We start from the raw sequence: 21077 nt of genomic DNA on the forward strand, positions 1-21077 counted from the left end.
CGACGCAATATGAGTGTTCCATCGTCATTAGGAGACCCTGAACGTTACAATTAACAATCAGTTTAGCGTCGGATTCGAAAATCTAGACTCACTGGAGAACGACAATTAGGCGCCACAGGCAGCAATAGACCCTTGGAAGCAAATCGGCTGGAGGACGATGTATTGAAGCGCGACGCAATTTGAGTGATCCATCGTCATTAGGAGGCTTTGAACGTTACAATTAGCAGTCCGTTTTGCGTCGGATTCGTATAACTGGACTCACAGGAGAACAACAATAAGATGACCGAGGTAGCAGTAAACCCATGGATACAAGTTGGCTGCAGGACGATGTATTGAATCTCGACGCAATTTCAGTATTCCATCGATATTAGGAGGCCCCGAACGTTACAATTAACTATGAGTTATGTGTCGGAATCGTAAATGTAGACTTACAGGAGAAGGACTATATGGTGCCCGAGGCAGCAATATCCCCTTGGAGACAAGTCGGCTGGAGGACGACGTATTGAATCTCGAAGCAATCTGAGGGTTCCATCGTCATTAGGAGGCCCTGAACGTTACAATTAACTATTAGTTTTGCGTCGGATTCGAAAATCTAGACTCACAGATGAACGACGATAAGGTGCCCGAGGGAGCAATATCCCTTTGGAGACAAGTCGGCTGGAGGACGATGTATTGAATCTCGACGCAATTTGAGTGTTCCATCGTGATTAAGAGGTCCTGAACGTTGCAATTAACTATCAGTTTTGCGTCGGATTCGAAATTCTACACTCACAGGAGAAGGACTAAATGGTGCCCGAGCCAGCAATATCCCCTTGGAGACAAGTCGGCTGGAGGACGATGTACTGAATTTCGACGCAATTTGAGGTTTCCATCATCATTAGGAGGCTCTGAACGTTACAGTTATCAGTCCGTTTTGCGTCGGATTCGAATATCTGGATTCACAGGAGAACGACCATAAGTTGACCGAGGTAGCAATAGACCCATGGAGACAAGTCGGCTGGAAGACGATATATTGAATCTCGACGCAATTTGAGTGTTCCATCGTCTTTAGGAGGCTCTGAACGCTACAATTAACTATCATTTATGCGTCGGAATCGAAAATGTAGACTCACAGGAGAACGACCATAAGGTGCCCGAGGCAGCAATAGACCCTTGGAGACAAGTCGGCTGGAGGGCGATGTATTGAATCACGACGCAATTTGAGTGTTCCATCGTCATTAGGATGTCCAGAAAGTTACAATTAACTAACAGTTTTGCGTCGAATTCGAAAATGTATACTCCCAGGAAGACGACTGTAAGGTGCCCGAGGCAGCAATAGACCTTTGGAGACGAGTCGGCTGAAGGACGATGTATTGAATCTGGACACAATTTGAGTGTTCCATCGTCATTAGGAGACCTGAACGTTACAATTAACTATCAGTTTTGCGTCGGGTTCGAAAACCTAGACTCACAGGAGAAAGTTTATTAGGTGCCACAGCCTGCAATAGACCCTTGGAGACAAGTCGGCTGGTGCCCGATGTATTTAATCTCGACGCAATTTGAGTGTTCCATCGTCATTAGAAGGCCCTGAACGTTACAAGTAACTATCAGTTTTGCGTCGGATTCAACAATCTAGACTTACAGGAGAATGACCTCAAGGTGCCCAAGGCAGCAATACAACCTTGGAGGCAAGTAGGCTGGAGGACGATTTATAGAATCTCGACGCAATTTGAGTGTCCCATCGTCATTAGGAGGCCCTGAACATTACAGTTAAATATCAGTTTCGCGTCGGATTCGAAAATCTAGACTCACAGGAGGAGGACCATATGGTGCCCGAAGCAGCAATATCACCTTGGAGACAAGACGGCTAGAGGACGATGTATTGAATCTCGACGCAATTTGAGTGCTCCATCGTCATTAGGAGGCGCTGAACGTTACAATTAACTATCAGTTTTGCGTCGGATTAGAAAATCTAGACTCACAGGAGGAAGACCATTAGGTGCCACAGGCACAGGCACCTTTGGAGACATGTCGGCTGGTGGTCGATGTAATGAATCTCGACGTAATATGAGCGTTCCATGGTCATTAGGAGCCCCTGAACGTTACAATTAACTATCAGTTTCGCGTCGGATTCGAAAATCTAGACTTACAGGAGTCGGACCATACGGTGCCCGAGGCAGCAATATCCCCTTGGAGACTAGTCGACTGGGAGCGAATGTATTGAATCTCGACGCAATTTGAGTGTTCCTTCGTCATTTGGAGGCCCTTAACGTTACAATTAACTATCATTTTTGCGTCGGATTCGAAAATCTAGTCTTACAGGAGACTGACAACTTGGAGCCCGAGGCAGCTAAATCCCCTTGTAGACAAGTCAGCTGGAAGACGATGTACTGACACTCGACGCAATTTGAGTGTTCCATCGTCATTAGGAGGCGATGAACGTTACACTTAATCATCAGTTTTACGTCAGGTTCGAAAATCTAGACTCACAGGACACGGAACTGAGGCAGCAATAACCCCTTGGAGACAAGTCGACTGGAGGACGATGTATTGAATCTCGACGCAATTTGAGTGTTCCATCGTCATTAGGAGCCCCTGAACGTTACAGTTAACTATCAGGTTTGCGTCGGATTCGACAATCTAGACTTACAGGAGAACGACCATAAGGTGCCCGAGGCAGCAATAGACCCTCGGAGACAAGTCGGCTGAAGGACGATGTATTGAATCTCGACGCAATTTGAGTGTTCCATCGCCATTAGGAGGCCCCGAACATTACAATTAACTATCTGTCTCGCGTCGGATTCGAAAATCTAGACTCTCAGGAGACGGACCATATGGTTTCCGAGGCAGCAATATCCCCTAGGAGACAAGTCGGCTGGAGGAGGATGTATTGAATCTCGACGCAATTTGAGTGTTCCATCGTCATTAGGAGGCCCTGGACGTTACAATTAACGTTCAGTTTCGCGTCGGATTCGAAAATCTAGACACACAGGAGACGGACCCTATGGTGCCCGGGGCAGCAATATCCCCTTGGTGACAAGTCGGCTGGACGACGATGAATTGGATCTCGACGCAATTTGAGTGATCCATCGTTATTAGGAGTCCCTGAACGTTACAATTAAACATCAGTTTTGCGTCAGATTCGAAAATCTAGACTCACAGGACACAGACCATAAGGTGCCCGAGGCAGCAATATCCCCTTGCAGACAAGTCAGCTGAAGGACGATGTACTGAATCTCGACGCAATATGAGTGTTCCATCGTCATTAGGAGGCCCTGAACGTTACAATTAACTATCAGTTTCGTGTTGGATTCGAAAATCTAGACGCACAGGAGACGGACAATATGGTGCCCGAGGCAGCAATACCCCGTTGGAGACTAATCGGCTGGAGGACGATGAATTGAATCTCAACGCAATTTGAGTGTCCCATCGTCGTTAGGAGGCCCTGAACGTTACAATTAACTATCAGTTTTGCGTCGGATTCGAAAATCTAGACTCACAGGAGAACGACCATAAGGTGCTCGAGGCAGCTATAGACCCTTGGCGACAGGTCGGCTGAAGGACGATGTACTGAATCTCGACGCAATATGAGTGTCCCGTCGTCATTAGGAGGCCCTGAACTTTACAATTAACTATCAGTTTCGCGTCGGATTCGAAAATCTAGACGCACAGGAGACGGACGATATGGTGCCCGAGGCAGCAATACCCCATTGTGGACAAATCGGCTGGAGGACGATGTATCGAATCTCGACGCAATTTGAGTGTTCCATCGTCATTAGGAGGCCCTGAACGTTACAATTAACTATCAGTTTTGCGTCGGATTCGACAATGTAGACTTACAGGAGAACGACCATAAGGTGCCCGAGGCAGCAATAGACCCTTGGAGACAAGTCGGCTGATGTATTGAATATCGACGCAATTTGAGTGTTCCATCGTCATTAGGAGGCCCTGAACGTTACAATTAACTACCAGTTTTGCGTCGGATTCGAAAATCTAGACTCACAGGAGAGCGAACATAAGGTGCCCGAGGCTGCAATAGACCCTTAGAGACAAATCGGCTGGAGGACGATGTATTGAATCTCGACGCAATTTGAGTGTTCCATCGACATTAGGAGGCCCTGAACGTTTCAATTAACTATCAGCTTTGCGTCGGATTCGAAAATCTAAACTCACAGGAGAACGGTCATAAGGTGCCCGAGGCAGCAATATCCCCATGGAGACAAGTCGGCTGGAGGACGATGTATTGACTCTCGACGCAATTTGAGTGTTCCATCGTCAGTAGGATGCCCTGAAGGTTACAATTAACGATCAGTTTTGCGTCGGATTCGAAAATCTAGAATCACAGCAGAAGCCACCACAGGCAGCAATAGACCCTATGAAACAAGTCGGCTGGTGGCCGATGTATTGAATTTCGTCCCAATTTGAGTGTTCCATCGTCATTAGGAGGCCTTAAACGTTACAATTAACTATCAGTTTGGGTCCGATTCGAAAATCTAGACACACAGGAGAACGACCATAAGGTGCCCGAGGCAGCATGAGACCTTTGGAGACAAGTCGGCTGAAGGACGATGTACTGAATCTCGACACAATTTGAGTGTTCCAGCGTCATTAGGAGGCGCTGAACGTTACAATTAACTATCATTTATGTGTCGGAATCGAAAATGTAGACTCACAGGAGAACGACCATAAGGTGCCCGAGGCAGCAATAGACCCTTGGAAACAAGTCGGGTGGAGGACGATGTATTGAATATAGACGCAATTTGAGTGGTCCATCGTCATTAGGAGGCTCTGAACGTTACAATTAACTATCATTTATGTGTCGGAATCTAAAATGTAGACTCACAGGAGAACGACCATAAGGTGCCCGAGGCAGCAATAGACCCTTGGACACAAGTCGGCTGGAGGTTGATGTATTGAATCACGGCGCAATTTGAGTGTTCCAGCGTCATTAGGAGGCGCTGAACGTTACAATTAACTAACAGTTATGCGTCGGATTCGAAAATCTAGACTCACAGGAGAACGACATTAAGTTGCCCGAGGCAGCAATAGACCCTTGGAGACAAGTCGGCTGGAGCCCGATGTATTGAATCTCGACGCAATTTGAGTGTTCCATCGTCATTAGGAGGCCCTGAACGTTACAATTAATTATCATTTTTGCGTCGGATTCGAAAATCTAGACTTACAGGAGACTGACAACATGGAGCCCGAGGCAGCTAAATCCCCTTGTAGACAAGTCAGCTGGAAGACGATGTATTGACTCTCGACGCATTTTGAGTGTTGCACCGTCATTAGGAGGCCCTGAACGTTACAATTAACTATCGGTTTTGCGTCGGATTAGGAAATCTAGACTCACAGGAAAAAGACCATTAGGTGCCACAGGCACAGGCACCTTTGGAGTCATGACGGCTGGTGGCCTATGTAATGAATCTCAACGCAATTTGAGCGTTCCATCGTTATTAGGATGCCATGAACGTTACACGTAACTATCAGTTTCGCGTCGGATTCGAAAATCTAGACTCACAGGAATCGACCCATACAGTGCCGAAGGCAGCAATATCCCCTTGGAGACTAGTCGGCTGGGAGACGATGTATTGAATCTCGACGCAATTTGAGTGTTCCATCGTCATTACGAGGCCCTGAACGTTCCAATTAACTATCAGTTTCGCGTCGGATACGAAAATGTAGACTCACAGGAGTCGGACCATACGGTGCCCGTAGCAGCAACGTCCCTTTGGAGACAAGTCATCTGGAGGACGATGTATTGAATCTCGTCGCAATTTGAGTGTTCCATCGTCATTAGGAGGCCCTGAACGTTACAATTAACTGTCAGTTTTGCGTCGAATTCAAAAAACTATTCTCACAGGAAGACGACCTTAAAGTGCAATAGACCTTTGGAGACAAGTCGGCTGAATGACGATGTATTGCATCTCGACACAATTTGAGTGTTCCATCGTCATTAGGAGACCCTGAACATTTTAATTAACCATCAATTTTGCGTCAGGTTCGAAAATCTAGTCTCACAGGACACGGACCAAAAGGTGCCCGAGGCAGCAATAGACCCTTGGAGACATGTCGGTTGGAGGACGATGTATTGAATCTCGACGCAATTTGAGTGTTCCATCATCATTACGAGGCCCTGAACGTTCCAATTAACTATCAGTTTCGCGTTGGATACGAAAATGTAGACTCGAAGGAGTCGGACCATACGGTGCCCGAAGCAGCAATGTCCCTTTGGAGACAAGTCGGCTGGAGGCGATGTATTGAATCTCGACGCAATTTGAGTGTTCCATCGTCATTAGGAGGCGCTGAACGTTACAATTAACTATCAGTTTTGCGTCGAATTCATAAAACTTTTCTCACAGGAAGACGACCATAAAGTGCCCGATGCAGCAATAGACCTTTGGAGACAAGTCGGCTGAATGACGATGTATTGCATCTCGACACAATTTGAGTGTTCCTTCGTCATTAGGAGACCCTGAACATTTTAATTAACCATCAAATTTGCGTCAGGTTCGAAAATCTAGACTCACAGGACACGGACCATAAGGTGCCCGAGGCAGCAATAGACCCTTGGAGACACGTCGGCTGGAGGACGATGTATTGAATCTCGACGCAATTTGAGTGTTCCATCGTCATTAGGAGGCGATGAACGTTACAATTAACTATCATTTTAGCGTCGGATTCTAAAATCTACTCACAGGAGAAGGATCATATGGTGCCCGAGACAGCAGTATCCCCTTGGATACAAGTCGGCTGGAGGACGATGTATTGAATCTCGACGCTATTTGAGTGTTCCATCGTCATTAGGAGGCCCTGAAAGTTACAATTAACTATCAGTTTTGCGTCGGATTAGAAAGTCTAGACTCACAGGAAAAAGACCATTAGGTGCCACAGTTACAGGCACCTTTGGAGACAAGTCGGCTGGTGGTCGATGTAATGAATCTCGACGCAATATGAGCGTTCCATCGTCATTAGGAGGCCCTGAACGTTACTATTAACTATCAGTTTCGCGTCGGATTAGAAAATCTAGACTTACAGGAGACGGACCATAGGGTTTCCGAGGCAGCAATATCCCCTTGGAGACAAGTCCGGAGGAGGAGGAAGAATTGAATCTCGACGCAATTTGATTGTTTCATCGTCATTAGGAGGCCCTGAACGTTACTATTAACTATCAGTTTCGCGTCGGATTAGAAAATCTAGACTTACAGGAGACGGACCATAGGGTTTCCGAGGCAGCAATATCCCCTTGGAGACAAGTCCGGAGGAGGAGGAAGAATTGAATCTCGACGCAATTTGATTGTTTCATCGTCATTAGGTGGCCCTGGTCGTTACAATTAACGATCAGTTTCGCGTCGGATTCGAAAATCTAGACTCACAGGAGACGGACCATATTGCGCCCGAGTGAGCAATATCCCCTTGGAGACAAGTCGGCTGGACGACGATGTATTGAATCTCGACGCAATTTGAGTGTTCCATCGGTATTAGGAGGCCCAGAACGTTACAATTAACTATCAGTTTTGCGTCGGATTCGAAAATCTAGACTCACAGGAGAACGACCATAAGGTGCTCGAGGCAGCAATAGACCCTTGGCGACAGGTCGGCTGAAGGTCGATGTAACGAATCTCGACGCAATTTGAGTGTTCCATCGTCATTAGGAGGCCCTGAACGTTACAATTAACTATTTGTCTGCGTCGGATTCGAAAATGTAGACCCACAGGAGAACGACAATAAGGTGCCCGAGGCCGCAATAGACCCTTGGAGACAAGTCGGCTGAAGGTCGATGTACTGAATCTCGACGCAATATGAGTGTTCCATCGTCATTAGGAGGCCCTGAACTTTACAATTAACTATCAGTTTCGCGTCGGATTCGAAAATCTAGACGCGCAGGAGACGGACGATATGGTGCCCGAGGCAGCAATACCACATTGGGGACAAATCGGCTGGAGGACGATGTATCGAATCTCGACGCAATTTGAGTGTTCCATCGTCATTAGGAGGCCCTGAACGTTTCAATTAACTATCAGCTATGCGTCGGATTCGAAAATCTAAACTCACAGGAGAACGACCATAAGGTGCCCGAGGCAGCAATATCCCCATGGAGACAAGTCGGCTGGAGGACGATGTATTGACTCTCGACGCAATTTGAGTGTTCCATCGTCATTAGGAGGCCCTGAACGTTACAATTAACTATCAGTTTGGGTCGGATTCGAAAATCTAGACACACAGGAGAACGACCATAAGGTGCCCGAGGCAGCATGAGACCTTTGGAGACAAGTCGGCTGAAGGACGATGTACTGAATCTCGACGCAATATGAATGTTCCATCTTCATTAGGAGGCCCTGAACGTCACAATTAACTATCAGTTTCGCGTCGGAACGAAAATCTAGACGCACAGGAGACGGACAATATGGTGCCCGAGGCAGCAATTCCCCGTTGGACATAAATCGGCTGGAGGACGATGTATTGAATCTCGACGCAATTTGAGTGTTCCACCATTAGGAGGCCCTGAACGTTACAATTAACTATCAGTTATGCGTCGGATTCTACAATGTAGACTTACAGGAGAACGACCATAAGGTGCCCGAGGCAGCAGTAGACCCTTGGAGACAAGTCGGCTGATGTATTGAATATCGACGCAATTTGAGTGTTCCATCGTCATTAGGAGGCCCTGAACGTTTCAATTAACTATCAGCTATGCGTCGGATTCGAAAATCTAAACTCACAGGAGAACGACCATAAGGTGCCCGAGGCAGCAATATCCCCATGGAGACAAGTCGGCTGGAGGACGATGTATTGACTCTCGACGCAATTTGAGTGTTCCATCGTCATTAGGAGGCCCTGAACGTTACAATTAACTATCAGTTTGGGTCGGATTCGAAAATCTAGACACACAGGAGAACGACCATAAGGTGCCCGAGGCAGCATGAGACCTTTGGAGACAAGTCGGCTGAAGGACGATGTACTGAATCTCGACGCAATATGAATGTTCCATCTTCATTAGGAGGCCCTGAACGTCACAATTAACTATCAGTTTCGCGTCGGAACGAAAATCTAGACGCACAGGAGACGGACAATATGGTGCCCGAGGCAGCAATTCCCCGTTGGACATAAATCGGCTGGAGGACGATGTATTGAATCTCGACGCAATTTGAGTGTTCCACCATTAGGAGGCCCTGAACGTTACAATTAACTATCAGTTATGCGTCGGATTCTACAATGTAGACTTACAGGAGAACGACCATAAGGTGCCCGAGGCAGCAATAGACCCTTGGAAACAAGTCGGGTGGAGGACGATGTATTGAATATCGACGCAATTTGAGTGTTCCATTGTCATTAGGAGGCCCTCAACGTTACAATTAACTATCAGTTTTGCGTCGGATTCGAAAATCTAGAGTCACAGGAGAACGACCATAAGGTGCCCGAGGCAACAATAGACCCTTGGTGACTAGTCGGCTGAGAGACGATGTATTGAATCTCGACGGAATCTGAGTGTTCCTTCGTCATTAGTAGGCCCTGAACGTTACAATTAACTATCAGTTTTGCGTCGTATTCGAAAATCTAGACTCACAGGAGTCGGACCATACGCTGCCCGAAGCCGCAATGTCCCCTTGGAGACACGTCAGCTGGAGGACGATGTCTTGAATCTCGACGCAATTTGTGTGTTCCATCGTCATTAGGAGGCCCTGAATGTTACAATGAACTATCAGTTTTGCGTCGGATTCAAATATCTATTCTCACAGGAAGACAACCATAAGGTGCCCGAGACAGCAATAGACCTTTGGAGACAAGTCGGCTGAATGACGATGTATTGCATCTCGACACAATTTGAGTGTTCCATCGTCATTAGGAGACCCTGAACGTTACAATTAACCATCCGTTTTGCGTCAGGTTCGAAAATCTAGACTCACAGGACACGGACCATAAGGTGCCCGAGGCAGCAATATCCCCTTGGAGACAAGTCGACTGGAGGACGTTGTATTGAATCTCGACGCAATTTGAGTGTTCCATCCTCATTAGGAGCCCCTGAACGTTACAATTAACTATCAGTTTTGCGTCGGTATCGAAAATCTAGACTCACAGCAGAAAGTCCATTAGTTGCCACAGGCTGCAATAGACCCTTGGAGACAAGTCGGCTGAAGGACGATGTATTGAATCTCGACGCAATTTGAGTGTTCTATCGCCATTAGGAGGCCCTGAACGTTGCAATGAACGATCAGTTTCGCGTTGGATTCGAAAATCTAGACTCACAGGAGACGGACCATATGGTGCCCGAGTCAGCAATATCCCCTTGGAGGCAAGTCGGCTGGAGGGCGATGTGTTGAATCTCGACGCAGTTTGAGTGTTCCATCGTTATTAAGAGTCCTTGAACGTTACAATTAACCATCAGTTTTGCGTCGGATTCGATAATCTAGACTCACAGGAGAACGACCATAAGTTGCCCGAGGCAGCAAAAACCCTTGGAGACAAGTCGGCTGGACGACGATCTATTGAATCTCGACGCAATTTGAATGTTCCATCGTCGTTAGGAGGCCCTGAACAATACAATTAACTATCAGTTTCGCGTCGGATTCGGAAATCTAGACGCACAGGAGACGGACAATATGGTGCTCGAGGCAGCAATACCCCGTTGGAGACAATTCGGCTGGAGGACAATGTATTGAATCTCGACGCAATTTGAGTGTCCCATCGTCATTAGGAGGCCCTGAACGTTGCAATTAACTATCAGTTTTGCGTCGGATTCGACAATGTAGACTTACAGGAGAACGACCATAAAGTGCCCGAGGCACCAATAGACCCTTGGAGACAAGACGGCTGGAGGACGATGTATTTAATATCGACGCAATTTGAGTGGTCCATCGCATTAGGAGGCCCTGTACGTTACAATTGACTATCAGTTTCGCGTCGGATTCGTAAATCTAGACTCACCGGAGACGGACCATATGGTGCCCGAGTGAGCAATATCCCCTTGGAGACAAGTTGGCTGGAGGACGATGTATTGAATCTCGACAAAATATGAGTGTTCCATCGTCATTAGGAGGCCCTGAATGTTACAATTAACTATCAGTTTCGCGTCGGATTCGAAAATCTAGACTCACAGAAGACGGACCATAAGGTGCCCGAGGCAGCAATATCCCCTTGGAGACAAGTCGGCTGGAGGACGATGTATTGCATCTCGACGCAATTTGAGTGTTCCATCGTCATTAGGAGGCCCTGAACGTTACTATTAACTATCAGATTCGCGTCAGATTCGAGAATCTAGACTCACAGGAGACGGACCATATGGTGCCCGTGGAAGCAACATGCCTTTGGAGACAAGTCGGCTGGAGGACGATGTATTGAATATCGACGAAATTTGAGTGGTCCATCGTCATTTGCAGGCCTTCAACGTTACAATTAACTATCAGATTTGCGTCGGATTTGAAAATCTAGACTCACAGTAGAACGACCATAAGGTGCCCGAGGCAGCAATAGACCCTTGGCGACAAGTGGCTGAATGACGGTGTATTGAATCTCGACGCAATTTGAGTGATCCATCGTCATTAGGAGGCCCTGAACGTTACAATTAACTATCAGTTTTTTTCGGATTCGAAAATCTAGACTCACAGGAGAACGACCAATTGGTGACCGAGCCAGCATTAGATCCTTGGAGACAAGTCGGCTGGAGGACGAAGTATTGAATATCGACGCAATTTGAGTGTTCCATCGTCATTAGGAGGCCCTGAACGTTACAATTAACAATCAGTTTTGCGTCGGATTCGAAAATCTAGACTCACATTAGAACGACCAATTGGTTCCCGAGGCAGCAATAGACCCTTGGAGACAAGACGTCTGAAGGACGATGTATTGAATCTCGACGTAATTTAAGTGTTCCATCGTCATTAGGAAGCCCTGAACGTTAAAATTAACTATCAGTATCGCGTCGGATACGAAAATCTAGACCCACCGAAGACGGACCATTCGATGCCCGAAGAAGCAATATCCTCTTGGAGATAAGTCGGCTGGAGGACGTTGTATTGAATCTCGACGCAATTTGAGTGTTCCATCGTCATTAGGAGGCAGTGAACGTTACAATTAACTATCAGTTTTGGGTCGGATTCGAAAATGTATTCTCACAGGAAGACGACCATAAGGTGCCCGAGGCAGCAATAGACCTCTGGAGACAAGTCGGCTGAAGGACGATGTATTGAATCTCGACGCAATTTGAATGTTCCATCGTCATTAGGAGGCCGTGAACGTTACAATTAACTATCAGTTTCGCGTCGGATTTGAAAATCTAGACTCACAGGAGACGGACCATAAGGTGCCCGAGGCAGCAATGTCCCCTTGGAGACAAGTCGGCTAAAGGACGATGTATTGAATCCCGACGCAATTTGAGTTTTGCATCGTCATTAGGAGGCCCTGAACGTTACAATTAACTATCAATTTTGCGTCGCATCCGACAATCTAGACTCAAAGGAGAACGACCATTAGGCCCGCGAGGCAGCAATAGACCCTTCGTGACAAGTCGGCTGAAGGACGATGTATTGAATCTCGACGCAATTTGAGTGTTCCATCGTCATTAGGAGGCCCTGAGCGTTACAATTAACTATCAGTTTCGCGTCGGATTCGAAAATCTAGGCTCACAGGAGAAGGTGCCACAGGCAGCAATAGATCCTATGAAACAAGTCGGCTGGTGGCCGATGTATTGAATCTCGACGCAATTTGAGTGTTCCGTCGTCATTAGGAGGCCCTAAACGTTACAAGTAACTATCAGTTTTGCGTCGGATTCGACAATCTAGACATAGAGGAGAACGACCATAAAGTGCCCGAGGCACCAATAGACAATTGGAGACAAGTCGGCTGGAGGACGATGTATTGAATCTCAAGGCAATTTTAGTGTTCGTCATTAGGAGACCCTGAACGTTACAATTAACTACCAGTTTCGTGTCGGATTCGAAAATCTAGACTCACAGGAGACGGACCATATGGTGCTCGTGGAAGCAATATGCCCTTGGAGACAAGTCGGCTGTAGGACGATGTATTGAATATCGACGCAATTTATGTGTTCCATCGTCATTAAGAGGCCCTGAACGTTACAATTAACTATCAGATTTGCGACGGATTTTAAATCCTGACTCACAGGAGAACGATTATAAGGTGCCCGAGGCAGCAATAGACCCTTGGAGACAAGTCGGCTGAATGACGATGTATTGAATCTCGACGCAATTTGAGTGTTCCATCGTCATTAGGAGGCCCTGAACGTTTCAATTAACTATCAGTTTCGTGTCTGATTCGAAAATCTAGACCCACAGGGAAGGACCATATAGTGCCCGAGGCAGCAATATCCCCTTGTAGACAAGTCGGCTGGCGGACGATGTATTGAATCACGACACAATTTGAGTGTTCCATCGTCATTAGGAGGCCCTGAACGGTACAAGTTACTATCAGTTTTGCGTCGGATTCGACAATCTAGACTTACAGGAGAACGACCATAAAGTGCCCGAGGCACCAATAGACCCTTGGAGACAAGTCGAATGGAGGACGATGTATTGAATCTCGACGCAATTTGAGCGTTCCATCGTCATTAGCAGGCCCTGAACGTTACAATTAACTATCAGTTTCGCGTCTGATTCGAAAAACTAGACTAGCAGGGAAGGACCATATAGTGCCCGAGGCAGCAATATCCCCTTGTAGACAAGTCGGCTGGCGGACGAAGTATTGAATCAAGACACAATTTGAGTGTTCCATGGTCATTAGGAGGCCCTGAACGTTACAAGTAAGTATCAGTTTTGCGTCGGATTCGACAATCTAACCTTACAGGAGAACGACCATAAAGTGCCCGAGGCACCAATAGACCCTTGGAGACAAGTCGGCTGGAGGACGATGTATTGAATCTCGGGGGAATTTGAGTGTTCGTCATTAGGAGACCCTGAACGTTACAATTAACTATCAGTTTCGCGTAGGATTCGAAAATCTACACTCACAGGAAACGGACCATATGGTGCTCGTGGAAGCAATATGCCCTTGGAGACAAGTCGGCTGTAGGACGAGTATTGAATATCGACGCAATTTGAGTGCTCCATCGTCATTAGGAGGCCCTGAACGTTACAATTAACTATCAGATTTGCGTCGGATTTTAAATCCAGACTCACAGTAGAACGACCATAAGGTGCCCGATTCAGCAATAGACCCTTGGAGACAAGTCGGCTGAATGACGATGTATTGAATCTCGACGCAATTTGAGTGTTCCATCGTCATTAGGAGGCCCTGAAAGTTACAATTAACTATCAGTTTCGTGTCCGATTCGAAAATCTAGACCCACAGGGAAGGACCATATAGTGCCCGAGGCAGCAATATCCCCTTGTAGACAAGTCGGCTGGAGGACGATGTATTGAATCACGACACAATTTGAGTGTTCTATCGTCATTAGGAGGCCATGAACGTTACAAGTAACTATCAGTTTTGCGTCGGATTCGACAATGTAGACTTACAGGAGAACGACCATAAAATGCCTGAGGCACCAATTGACCCTTGGAGACGAGTCGGCTGGAGGACGATGTATTGAATATCGACGCAATTTCAATGTTCGTCATTAGGAGAGACTGAACGTTACAATTAACTATCAGTTTCGCGTCGGAATCGAAAATCTAGACTCACAGGAGACGGACCATATGGTGCCCGTTTAAGCAATATCGCCTTGGAGACAAGTCGGCTGGAGAATGATGTATTGAAACTCGACGCAATTTGAGTGTTCCATCGCCATTAGGATGCCCTGAACGATACAATTATCTGTCAGTTTTGCGTCGGATTAGAAAATCTAGACTCACAGGAGAACGATCATAACGTGCCCGAGGCAGCAATAGACCCTTGGAGACAAGTCGGCTGAATGACGATGTATTGAATCTCGACGCAATTTGAGTGTTCCATCGTCATTCGGAGGCCCTGAACGTTACAAGTAACTATAAGTTTTGCGTCGGATTCGACAATCTAGACTTACAAGAGAACGACCATAAAGTGCCCGAGGCACCAATAGACCCATGGAGACAAGTCAGCTGGAGGACGATGTATTGAATCTCGACGCAATTTGAGTGTTCCATCGACATTAGGAGGCCCTGAACGTTACAATTAACTATCAGTTTTGCGACGGATTCGACAATCTAGACTCACAGGAGAACGACCATAAGGTGCCCGAGGCAGCAATAGACCCTTGGAGACAAGTCGGCTGAAGGACGATGAATTGAATCTCGACGCAATTTGAGTGTTCCATCGTCATTAGGATGCCTTGAACGTTACAATTAACTATCAGTCTCGCGTCGGGTTCGATAATCTAGACTCACAGGAGACGGACCATATGGTTGCCGAGGCAGCAATATGCTCTTGGAGACATGTCGGCTGGAGGACGATGTATTGAATCTCGACGCAATTTCAATGTTCGTCATTAGGAGACCCTGAACGTTACAATTAACTATCAGTTTCGCGTCAGATTCGAAAATCTAGACTCACAGGAGACGGTCCATATGGTCCCCGTGGAAGCAATATGCCCTTGGAGACAAGTCGGCTGGAGGAAGATGTATTGACTCTCGACGCAATTTGAGTGTTCCATCGTGATTAGGAGGCCCTGAACGTTACAATTAACTATCAGTCTCGCGTCTGATTCGAAAATCTAGACTTACAAGAGACAAACCATATGGTTCCCGAGGCAGCAATCCCCCCTTGGAGACAAGTCGGCTGGAGGAAGATGTATTGAATCTCGACGCAATTAGAGTGTTCCGTCGTCATTAGGAGGCCCTAAACGTTACAAGTAACTATCAGTTTGCGTCGGATTCGACAGTCTAGACATAGAGGAGAACGACCATAAAGTGCCCGAGGCACCAATAGACATTTGGACACTAGTCGGCTGGAGGACGATGTATTGAATCTCGACGCAATTTCAGTGTTCCATCGTCATTACGAGGCCCTGAACGTTACAATTAACTATCAGTTTTGCGTCGGATTCGAAAATCTAGACTCACAGGAGAACGACCATAAGGTGCCTGAGGCAGCAATAGACCCTTGGAGACAAGTCGGCTTAAGGACGATGTATTAAATCTCGACGCAATTTGAGTGTTACATCGTCATTAGGAGGCCCTGGACGTTACAATTAACTATCAGTTTCGCGTCGGATTCAAAAATCTAGACTCACAGGAGCTGGACCATATGGTGCCCGAGGCAGCAATATCCCCTTGAAGACAAGTCGGCTGGAGGACGATGTATTGAATCTCGACGCAAATTGAGTGTTCCATCGTCATTAAGAGGCCCTGATCGTTACAATTAACCATCAGTTTTGGGTCGGATTCGATAATCTAAACTCAAAGGAGAACGACAATAAGGTGCCCGAGGCAGCAAAAACCCTTGGAGACAAGTCGGCTGGAGAACGATGTATTGAATCTCGAGGGAATTGGAGTGTTCGTCATTAGGAGACCCTGAACGTGACAATTAACTATCAGTTTCGCGTCGGATTCGAAAATCTAGACTCACAGGAAACGGACCATATGGTGCTCGTGGAAGCAATATGCCCTTGGAGACAAGTCGGCTGTAAGACGATGTATTGAATATCGACGCAATTTGAGTGCTCCATCGTCATTAGGAGGCCCTGAACGTTACAATTAACTATCAGATTGCGTCGGATTTTAAATCTAGACTCACAGGAGAACGACCATAATGTGCCCGAGGCAGCAATAGACCCTTGGAGACAAGTCGGCTGAATGACGATGTATTGAATCTCGACGCAATTTGAGTGTTCCATCGTCATTAGGAGGCCCTGAACGTTACAATTAACTATCAGTTTCGCGTCGGGTTCGAAAATCTAGACTCACAGGAGACGGACCATATGGTTCCCGAGGCAGCAAAATGCTCTTGGAGATAAGTCGGCTGGAGGACGATGTATTGAATCCCGACGCAATTTCAATGTTCGTCATTAGGAGACCCTGAACGTTACAATTAACTATAAGTTTCGCGTCGGATTGGAAAATCTAGACACACAGGAGAACGACCAATTGGTTCCCGAGGAAGCAATAGACCCTTGGAGACAAGACGGCTGAAGGACGATGTATTGCATCTCGACGTAATTTAACTGTTCCATCGTCATTAGGAGGCCCTGAACGTTAAAATTAACTATCAGTTTCGAGTCGGGTACGAAAATCTAGACCCACCGAAGACGGACCATTCGGTGCCCGAAGCAGCAATATCCTCTTGGAGATAAGTCGGCTGGAGGACGCTGTATTGAATCTCGCCGCAATTTGAGTGTTCCATCGTCATTAGGAGGCAGTGAACGTTACAATTAACTATCAGTTTTGCGTCGGATTCGAAAATCTATTCCCACAGGAAGACGACCATAAGGTGCCCGAGGCAGCAATAGACCTCTGGAGACAAGTCGGCTGGAGGACGATGTATTGAATCTCGACGCAATTTGAGTGTTCCATCGTCATTAGGAGGCCGTGAACGTTACAATTAACTATCAGTTTCGCGTCGGATTCCAAAATCTAGACTCACAGGAGAAGGTGCCACAGGCAGCAATAGATCCCATGAAACAAGTCGGCTGGTAGCTGATGTATTGAATCTCGACGCAATTTGAGTGTTCCGTCGTCATTAGGAGGCCCTAAACGTTACAAGTAACTATCAGTTTTGCGTCGTATTCGACAATCTAGACATAGAGGAGAACGAACATAAAGTGCCCGAGGCACCAATAGACAATTGGAGACAAGTCGGCTGGAGGACGATGTATTGAATCTCAACGCAAATTGAGTGTTCCATCGTCATTAAGAGGCCCTGATCGTTACAATTAACCATCAGTTTTGGGTCGGATTCGATAATCTAAACTCAAAGGAGAACGACAATAAGGTGCCCGAGGCAGCAATATCCCCTTGTAGACAAGTCGGCTGGCGGACGATGTATTGAATCACGACACAATTTGAGTGTTCCATCGTCATTAGGAGGCCCTGCACGCTACTAGTTACTATCAGTTTTTCGTCGGATTCGACAATCTAGACTTACAGGAGAACGACCATAAAGTGCCCGAGGCACCAGTAGACCCTTGGAGACAAGTCGGCTGGAGGACGATGTATTGAATCTCGACGCAATTTGAGTGTTCCATCGACATTAGGAGGCTCTGAACGTTACAATTAACTATCAGTTTCGCGTCGGGTTCGAAAATCTAGACTCACAGGAGACGGACCATATGGTTCCCGAGGCAGCAAAATGCTCTTGGAGATAAGTCGGCTGGAGGACGATGTATTGAATCCCGACGCAATTTCAATGTTCGTCATTAGGAGACCCCGAACGTTACAATTAACTATCAGTTTCGCGTCGGTTTCGAAAATCTAGACTCACAGGAGAACGACCATTTGGTTCCCGAGGCAGCAATAGACCCTTGGAGACAACACGGCTGAAGGACGATGTATTGAATCTCGACGTAATTTAAGTGTTCCATCGTCATTAGGAGACCCTGAACGTTACAATTAACTACCAGTTTCGTGTCGGATTCGAAAATCTAGACTCACAGGAGACGGACCATATGGTGCTCGTGGAAGCAATATGCCCTTGGAGACACGTCGGCTGTAGGACGATGTATTGAATACCGACGCAATTTATGTGTTCCATCGTCATTAAGAGGCCCTGAACGTTTCAATTAACTATGAGATTTGCGACGGATTTTAAAACTAGACTCACAGGAGAACGACCATAAGGTGCCCGAGGCACCAATAGACCCTTGGAGACAAGTCGGCTGAATGACGATGTATTGAATCTCGACGCAATTTGAGTGTTCCATCGTCATTAGGAGGCCCTGAATGTTTCAAATAACTATTCGTTTCGTGTCTGATTCGAAAATCTAGACCCACAGGGAAGGACCATATAGTGCCCGATGCAGCAATATCCCCTTGTAGACAAGTCGGCTGGAGGACGATGTATTGAATCACGACGCAATTTGAGTGTTCCATCGTCATTAGGAGGCCCTGATCGTTACAATTAACTATTAGTTTTGGGTCGGATCGATAATCTAGACTCAAAGGAGAACGACGATAAGGTGCCCGAGGCAGCAAAAACCCTTGGAGACAAGTCGGCTGGAGGACGATGTATTGAATCTCGGGGGAATTTGAGTGTTCGTCATTAGGAGACCCTGAACGTTACAATTAACTATCAGATTTGCGTCGGATTTTAAATCCAGACTCACAGTAGAACGACCATAAGGTGCCCGATTCAGCAATAGACCCTTGGAGACAAGTCGGCTGAATGACGATGTATTGAATCTCGACGCAATTTGAGTGTTCCATCGTCATTAGGAGGCCCTGAAAGTTACAATTAACTATCAGTTTCGTGTCCGATTCGAAAATCTAGACCCACAGGGAAGGACCATATAGTGCCCGAGGCAGCAATATCCCCTTGTAGACAAGTCGGCTGGAGGACGATGTATTGAATCACGACACAATTTGAGTGTTCTATCGTCATTAGGAGGCCATGAACGTTACAAGTAACTATCAGTTTTGCGTCGGATTCGACAATGTAGACTTACAGGAGAACGACCATAAAATGCCTGAGGCACCAATTGACCCTTGGAGACGAGTCGGCTGGAGGACGATGTATTGAATATCGACGCAATTTCAATGTTCGTCATTAGGAGAGACTGAACGTTACAATTAACAATCAGTTTCGCGTCGGAATCGAAAATCTAGACTCACAGGAGACGGTCCATATGGTGCCCGTTTAAGCAATATCGCCTTGGAGACAAGTCGGCTGGAGAATGATGTATTGAAACTCGACGCAATTTGAGTGTTCCATCGTCATTAGGATGCCCTGAACGATACAATTATCTGTCAGTTTTGCGTCGGTTTAGAAAATCTAGACTCACAGGAGAACGATCATAACGTGCCCGAGGCAGCAATAGACCCTTGGAGACAAGTCGGCTGAATGACGATGTATTGAATCTCGACGCAATTTGAGTGTTCCATCGTCATTCGGAGGCCCTGAACGTTACAATTATCTATCAGTTTCGCGTCTGATTCGAAAATATAGACCCACAGGGAAGGACCATATAGTGCCCGAGGCAGCAATATCCCCTTGTAGACAAGTCGGCTGGAGGACGAAGTATTGATTCACGACACAATTTAAGTGTTTTATCGTCATTAGGAGGCCCTGAACGTTACAAGTAACTATAAGTTTTGCGTCGGATTCGACAATCTAGACTTACAAGAGAACGACCATAACGTGCCCGAGGCACCAATAGACCCATGGAGACAAGTCAGCTGGAGGACGATGTATTGAATCTCGACGCAATTTGAGTGTTCCATCGACATTAGGAGGCCCTGAACGTTACAATTAACTATCAGTTTTGCGACGGATCGACAATCTAGACTCACAGGAGAACGACCATAAGGTGCCCGAGGCAGCAATAGACCCTTGGAGACAAGTCGGCTGAAGGACGATGAATTGAATCTCGACGCAATTTGAGTGTTCCATCGTCATTAGGATGCCTTGAACGTTACAATTAACTATCAGTCTCGCGTCGGGTTCGAAAATCTAGACTCACAGGAGACGGACCATATGGTTGCCGAGGCAGCAATATGCTCTTGGAGACAAGTCGGCTGGAGGACGATGTATTGAATCTCGACGCAATTTGAGTGTTCCATCGTCATTACGAGGCCCTGAACGTTACAATTACCTATCAGTTTCGCGTCGCATTCGAAATTCTAGACTCACAGGAGAAGGTGCCACAGGCAGCATTAGATCCTATGAAACAAGTCGGCTGGTGGCCGATGTATTGAATCTCGACGCTATTAGAGTGTTCCGTCGTCATTAGGAGGCCCTAAACGTTACAAGTAACTATCAGTTTTGCGTCGGATTCGACAGTCTAGACATAGAGGAGAACGACCATAAAGTGCCCGAGGCACCAATAGACATTTGGACACTAGTCGGCTGGAGGACGATGTATTGAATCTCGACGCAATTTGAGTGTTCCATCGTCATTACGAGGCCCTGAACGTTACAATTAACTATCAGTTTTGCGTCGGATTCGAAAATCTAGACTCACAGGAGAACGACCATAAGGTGCCTGAGGCAGCAATAGACCCTTGGAGACAAGTCGG

This window comes from Schistocerca americana, chromosome 5 (assembly GCF_021461395.2).
Source record: "Schistocerca americana isolate TAMUIC-IGC-003095 chromosome 5, iqSchAmer2.1, whole genome shotgun sequence".
Taxonomy (NCBI): Eukaryota; Metazoa; Arthropoda; class Insecta; order Orthoptera; family Acrididae; genus Schistocerca; species Schistocerca americana.